The sequence below is a fragment of the Ictidomys tridecemlineatus genome, chromosome 16 (assembly GCF_052094955.1).
Source record: "Ictidomys tridecemlineatus isolate mIctTri1 chromosome 16, mIctTri1.hap1, whole genome shotgun sequence".
Lineage (NCBI taxonomy): Eukaryota > Metazoa > Chordata > Mammalia > Rodentia > Sciuridae > Ictidomys > Ictidomys tridecemlineatus.
Window position 1 is genome coordinate 32837216 of NC_135492.1, and position 8048 is coordinate 32845263.

General features: G+C 31.7%; 1 pseudogene; it reads left to right on the plus strand.

Annotated features, from left to right (window-relative positions):
* The first annotated feature begins 1944 nt into the window (after positions 1 to 1944).
* Positions 1945 to 2705, plus strand: LOC144371295 (outer mitochondrial transmembrane helix translocase-like; annotated as a pseudogene).
* The last annotated feature ends 5343 nt before the right edge of the window (positions 2706 to 8048 follow it).

An 8048-nucleotide genomic window follows, 5' to 3' on the forward strand; every position in this document is an offset into this window, starting at 1 on the left:
TACTATGTCAACACAGACAATAAAGCAAATTTCCTGCCTTCCTTCATGAGGCGGAAACACTGGCTTAGTTTCTATTACTTGCTGTTGTAGGGAAAAGAGGCTTCCAGATAAGGCAGTGCATTGTTTTTGGCTTAAATGGAGAAAGCTTCTACAAAGATAATGAATTTATGTGGAATGAATGTTACAATGGTAATACATGTGAGTATATCCAAAGTGGATGTTACAGGAAGGAAATTGGAGAAGGTAGGAGAGCAGTTCACAAGGACATTTGATTATTTGGTTTCAGAGTTTAGATTTGAGTTAGTAATGAGGTGGTGCAAAACATACAACCCTGCAATCCCATGATCTGTATTTTACCATGATAGACACAATTATTTATATGAAGATTGTATTGTTGGTTATTTTTATCAATATTGAGAAAATGAAAGCAAATACTAACTTTCTCAGATTCGTAGAGGCAACACTGTCATGAGTTGTGAAGACAGTGAATAGAGTAGGGGCTTGTTTTGCAACTAAAGAGCCATGTAAGTAGCCTAAAGCATTGTGGACCATAAGGCGGCTCACTCAGTAATCTAGAAAACTTCCAAGTATTGGACTTTAGAGAAGCCCTTACCAAGTAAATACATAGGACATATTAACAAAATACATCGAAAATTTAAGGAAAGGATACTTCCAGATAGATGAGTATTTGTAAAGAAAACATGAACAATTATCTTAACTGAAAATGAATTTAAACTGTGCTTGCATTATTGCATTGGTATTAACATGTCAGAGACTAAGATATTCTGTTAGCTACATAGACTTCTAATTATACTGCTTTATCTTGTACTGTACTTGAATCAACTTATAGTAGAGTGCTATTTTCTGTGCTTTATTTGCAAGTTAACATTTTAGTAATTATCATAAATAGTTACCTTATTTGAATATTGTGGTTTATAATCCAACTGTTCTGTGAATCAACCATAGTTCTGCCAAAACTTCTATTAGTCTGAATAACCTATTTCAGACTACATTTGTTTCCATTTTTCTGATTGTTTCATGACTCAAAACATAGTGCTGCTTTAGTCAGAAGATTGGAGTTATACATGTGCTACTATAATAATCTCTCACCATAATTATATTGAAGCTAATATTGTGTTATTACCAATATTTTTTCGCAGTCTATTTTTTAACCTGTTTAACCCTATGAGTTTGATAGTCAATAACATTGAAAAGAATGAACTATTGAAACAGTTGAAAAAATAAGAAAAGTTTACCTTTTGAGTCAAATTATAAATGTGTATAAATATATATAATGTAGTAGAAATGATCACGGGAGCAAAAGTTCTGAGAGACCAACTACATAAAAAACTGACTATAGTGTAACTATATAGTGATGCTAACCTATGTAGAAAAAAAAACTGTCATGGATAAGGAGAATTGTCTAGAAATGGTAAGGAGTAAATACTGGCAATAACCATTTGAACATGTGCTACAGAAGGGGCAGATACTTTAGAAAGCCATAGTGTTCTCAGCATTATATCTCCATGGATGTGGAAGGATGAATGTATCATGTTAGAATACTTAGAAGCCATTGAAATTAGTGTTTTCTAATGCTGCCTTTCTTTTGTATTTTCCATGTCATTTTAACTTCTCAACTTCTGAAGTGGTTTTTCTTATATATAGTGATGATGGAATTTAGAGTCTCATAAATGTTTCCGTTCACAAATTTTTTGGGGCCCCTTATACTACATTCATTAATTGGCATGTATACTTTAATTTCATTCATGTACAGAACTGGCTTGAACTACATTGAAAAATTCAACTTTTAGTACATTAAGAGTGGAGAACTCAGCATCAGAATGTAGAAATACTTAAAAAATCACATTCTATGAAAGCTTCCCTGTGTAATGTACTTTTGACATATAATCAGTCTTCTGTTCCTCCATTTCTGCTGTGAGGTTAATGATCAAGAAGGTGCATACTGAAGCTTTTTATCTTTACTGGAGTTGGAATGAAGTTGATGGTTTCATTTTCTGCTTGATATTTGATGCAGTAACATACTTTACTAACAAATGGATGGTACATGCATTTCTTCAAACTAGAAAACAAAAAGTAGAAGCTCAGAAATAAGAGCTCCTAAATACACATATATACGAATATAGAAATCCAAATATAGATATTAAGTACAACATAAATGAATCATAATCATTAATTTTTTATTGAAAACTATGTATAGAAATATTCTAAATATTAGGCAGGAAAAAATAATGAAACAAAGAGTCACAAAATGTGAAGCTTTCAGAAATATGAAGGGCATATTGCTGCTCATGTATTAGACCCTCTTAACATGTATGGTACTTGGAGTGGTTTAGCAGTTTTAGGTGATGTCATTTATGGATCTGAAAAACAGTCATATTATCTATAGAAGAAGTATTTGAGAATTTCAGGCTTCTTGCAGCCTCCAATAAGATATTCTTTATGATCCTCTAGCCTCTGGTAAAACATTGATTGTCAAGGCTACAGCCAAGAAAGCAAGTCATCAATTTATTAACCTTCAGCCTTGTAAGTATTATACAGAATCTCAAAATTTGGCTGCTGCTGTTTCCTCCCATGTCATTAAGTCACAACTTTCCATCCTCTGAATAGATGAAATATATTCCTTCCTATGAAACTGCTCACATTCTAACTATGAAGTTACAGCTTTGGCTAAGCTCAGCTTATGAGTCTCTAGGATTATTTTGAATACTGACCACAACTGCCACATCATAGTAATGGGAGCTACTAAGTGTCCTTAGGACCTTGACTTGACTATAACAAGGATGATTCTTATAGTATTCCACATTTACCCACTTGCTCTAAAATAGAGAGAAACAATACACTTGGTATTATTTCCTAAGCTTTAGAAATCTTATTGAGGGTAGTTGTTGCCTACAACTGTATGTACAAGTGTTGACCCTACATTTTCTCCTCATTTGCAAAGTTTCTGATCCGATTCCTAGGTCATTGATCCATTTGTGTTGAATTTTGTTCAGGGTGAGAGATAGGGATCTAGTTTCATTCTTCTACATATATATCTAGTGGTCTCAGTAGCACTTGTTAAAAAGGCTGCCTTCTCCAACATATGTTTTTGATGCCTTTTCCAAAGATCAAATGACTGTATCTGTCTCCAGTTCTGTTCCATCAGTCTGTTTGCCTGTTTTTATGCCAAGACCATGCAGTTTTTGTTATTATGAATCTGTAGTATATTTTGAAATTGGATTTTGTGTCCTTTATTGCATATTATTTTTAGAACTTTTTTTCTAGTTCTGTGAAGAATGTCATTGGTGTTCTGATGAGAATTGAATTGAATCTGTAAATTGCTTTTGGTAATATGGCCATTTAAACAATATTAGTTCTGCCAGTCTGTGAACATGATAGGTCATCTTCTGATGTCTTCAATTTCTTTCTTCATTGTTCTATAATTTTCAATGCAGGGTGTCTTTTACCTCCTCAGTTAGATTTATACATAGGTCTTTAATTTTTTGAGGTTGTTGTAAATAAATTTTTTTCTGATTCTTTCTCAAATTCATTGTTGGTGTTGATTATTTGATTTTCATAAACTGATTTTGAATCTTGGCACTTTGCTGAATTTATTTATTACCCGTAGAAGTCTTCTGGTGGAACTCTTTGGATCATCATCAGCAAAAGGAGATAATTTGACTTCTTTTCCTGTTTGTATTCTTTTTATTTCCTCCTCCTTTCTACATGATCTGGCTAAAATATCAAGTACTAAGTTGAATAGGAAGGATGAGGGTGGACATTCTTTTGTTGTACATGGTTTTAGAAGGAATACTTTGTATTTCCCCATTAAGTATGATATTGGCTTTGGATTTATTGTGGGTAGCCTTTATGATGTTGAGACAAGTTTCTTCTATCCTTGTTTTTTCATTGTTTTTTTTTTGAATGGATGCTGAATATTTTGAAGGCTTTCTCTGTGTCTAATGAGATAATTGTGATTTTTTTCCAGAATTCGTCATGTGGTGAATATAATTTATTACTTTTTGTATGTTAAACCATCCTTGCATCCCTGTAATGAAACCAATTAGGTCATGTTGTTAATTTGATTGGATTCTATTTCATATGAAAATTTTTGTATGTACATTTATTAGGGATATTGGTCTATAGTTTGCATTTCTTGACTTTTCATTGTCTGGTTTTTATATCAGGATGATACTAGTTTCATACAATGCATTTGGAAATGCACTACACCTTTGTATTTGGGGAAATAATTTGAGAAGCATGGGAATTGGTTCTTCTTTATGGATCTGGTAGAATTCAGCTGAGAATCTGGTCGCTGGATTTCCTTTGTTGCAAGGTGTTATTTTATTTTATTTTATTTTATTATTTTTCTATTTCATCTAGACTTTTCCATTTATTGAAGTGTGTTTTCAAAAGAGTACCCAATGATCCTCTGAAATTCCATGATGTCTGTGGTGATATCTCCTTTTTCATTTCTACTTTCATTAATTTAGATCTTTTCACTATTTTGGTTGCTTTGACTAACTGTTTATCAGTCTTTTTATCCTTTTAAAGAAACAACTTTTTGTTTCAGATAGTTCTATTATAATCATGTTTTTTCAAATTTTATTTTTAGGGGCTGGTGTTTTGGCTCAGTGGTAGAATGCTTCTTACCTCACATTTGTGAGGCACTGAGTTCAATTCTCAGCACTACATAAAAAATAAAGGTATTGTGTGCATCTACAACTAAAAAACAATATTAAATATATTTTAATATATGCATTTTTAAATTGTAGTCACATATGATTTAATCAGCAAATGAATGATAGTCTAAAATAAATAATCGTTAGTTTATGTGCTAACATACACATTTTGTAGTTTCAATTTTTCTTAGATATTATAAATTGATACTCCAGTTAAGTTCAAATATGCATAACAAAATTCTCCTGTAGTGTTTATAGTCATTTGATGCTACGTGGAGTATATATGAAACTTTTTTGTTCAAAATTTGTCTAACCAGAATTAGGTTTAGTCAGGTACCTAAACAAAACATGAAGAAAATGACACAACACAATATTAAGTTTCCTCAGAATTATCTGAAAGATTAAATTATGTTTCACAGACTTTTGTTTTTATTATAATTCTTTGGAAGCTGTGCATCATTACTCATGAGTTTCTGTATATAATTTCTTCAGCAGTGTTCCTCATAAGATCTTATTGGATAGTTTATTCATTGAATTATGCTCTGAATTGTGAGGTGGACATTGCAGGAGTATATTTTAGATAATTAAAATCAAGTTATAGAATCATATTGGTCATGCAGTCACATATATACATAAAATAATAATGTCTGTTTCATTCTATTGTCTTTCATATCCCCACATGCCCTCCCCTCCACTCCCTTTACTTCCATCTTCCTAATCTAAGTTAATGTTATTTTTCTCTAGTGCCTCCCTGCCTTATTGTTAAGTATCCGAATATTAGAGAAAACATTTGGCCTTTAGTTTTTTGGGATTGGCTTATTTCACTTAGCATGATATTCTTCAACTTCATCCATTTACTGGCAAATACCATAATTTCACTCTTCTTTAGAGCTGAGTAATAGTCCATTAAGTATATATACCACATTTTCTTTGTCCATTTATCTACTGAAGGACACCTAGATTGGTTCCACAATTTAGCTATTGTGAATTGAGCTGCTATAAATATTGATGTGGTTGCATTACTGTAGTATGCTGACTGAAAAATGAGAAATTATATTCCATATATGATATATCAGACTGCATAAATGCAATCTACTGTCATGTATAACTAATTAAAAAATAAAAATTAGTAAAAATTATACATGATTTTTATTATACATAAAATGTATGTTAAATATATTTATATAGCAAGAGTAACTCACGGGAAAAGAATTCAAAAGAGATTGAACATACTGAAGAGTTTGAACACACTGTTTGAATTAGAAGAATATGTGAAAAGTTGAACAGTATAGAGTATAGATCTCTGCTATCCAATATGGTAGACACTAACCACCTGGGGTACTGAGTACTTGATACATGGCCAGTCCAAATTGAGATGTGCTATGAATGCAAAATGTATTTCAAAGATTCATTGTTAAAAATGATTACAAAATACTTTGTGAATATTCTTTATATTGACTATATGTTTAAATTATTTCCAAATATATTGAGTTGAATGATTAAAAAAAAAGCAAGTTATGGATGCTGGGTTGTAGCTCAGTGGTAGAGCGTTTGCCTAGCATACATGAGACACTGGATTCAATCCCTGGCACCACATAGAAATAGACAAAGAAAATAAAGGTATTGTGTCCATCTACAATTTAAAAAAAATTAAAGTTATAAAAGATTGTGAAGATGATGTAAAAGGCAAATGCAAAATATAAGATATCAAAGTTAAAATCCCATTTTTAATAACTATCCTAATATTCATAAATGTGTAATAAAGGGGTTTCTCATTATTTTTCTCTGCTTATTAAGCCATACATAATATATTCGTATATATATTTTGCTGCATTTTGCTTTCTTCCTGTCCTTGCCTGCTATTTTCTGGAAACTAAATAGGGTCAAATTTTCAAGGAATACTTCATTTTTACCCATAAAACATTGTATTTTCAATCTACCTATTTATTACCAGTTAATAGTGATTCTTTTTCAATAATACAGGACTGAGGCTCTCTTGAAATACATGTAACTATGGGATATTGACTAAGTGTTCTCTGTGGTATTGTTTTTGGGGGCTTGAAATATTTTCTGTAAGAAAGTATGATTGAAATATCAAATAGTTGGTATCTTACTCAAGTATTTCACTATGTTTTAAGATGTTAAGTTACAGACAGGGCTGGGGTTGTGGCTCAGTGACAGAGTGCTTGACTGGCATGCATGAGGCATTGGGTTCAAGCCTTAGCACTACAGAAAATACATATAAATAAAGTAAATGTACTGTGTCCATCTACAACTAAAGGAAAAAATATTTTTTAAAAGATGTTAAGGTACAATAGAAATTTAAACCTAACTACACATAAATGTAAATATTAAATATTATTTTCTGACCTAAACACAGGAAATTATTAGATGTTGGGCTAGCTTTTCTTGGTGAAGTTTTGTATGACTGGACACTAGGTGCTTAACTTTCACAAAAGAAGATATCTGCTCCTGGTCCTGTATGTATAGAGTGGTTAGGTTTAGCAGGATCATCACTGAATGAGTGAGTTTAACTAAAAAGTCATGATGGTAATCTCTGAAAACCATAATAGAGTTAAGTTTACATACTTGAGATGGCTTGTATTTTCTGATTAGAGATGTAAAGACCTGGAAAGAACATTAGTTCTGATCCTACAACAATTAAAAAATAAGTTCGGATACTAAATTTATAACTTTTATTGAACTCGCTGAGGGCTAATGTTGCAGTGAATTAATCCAGAATCTATTTTTTACTCATTTGTTTATTTTTCATTTTATTGGTTCTTTTTAGTTATATCTCACATTAGAATTCATTTTGATATAATAGCATGGAATATATCTTCTACTAAGTACTCCATTTTTATGGATGTACATGATGGTGGCACTCATTGATAGTGTATTCATATAAGTACATAGAAAATTTATTTTGGATTCATTCTGCTGTCTTTGCTTTTCCTATTCATTCTCTAATCTACTGAATGTTTATTCTTTCCCCTTTCCTCTTTATTATGGATTATTTATGAAATAAAACAATTGACCTTTGATTTTTTTGAAAGTAGTTTATTTCGCTTAGCATGGTATTCTCCAGTTTCATCCATTTACTGGTAAATGCCATAATTTTATTCTTCTGTATGGTTGAGTAATACTCTGAGTAATGCTCTATTGTGCATATATACTACTTTTCTTTATCTGTTCATCTGTTGAAGGGCACTGAGGTTGGTTCCCTAGCTTGGCTATTGGGAATTGTGCTGCTGTAAACATTGATGTGGCTGTGTCCCTGTAGTATGCAGATATTAGTTAAGTCTTTATATAATGAGGAGTTGAGTCATGTGGTGATTTGAGTCATATGGGATAGTTGAGTCATAT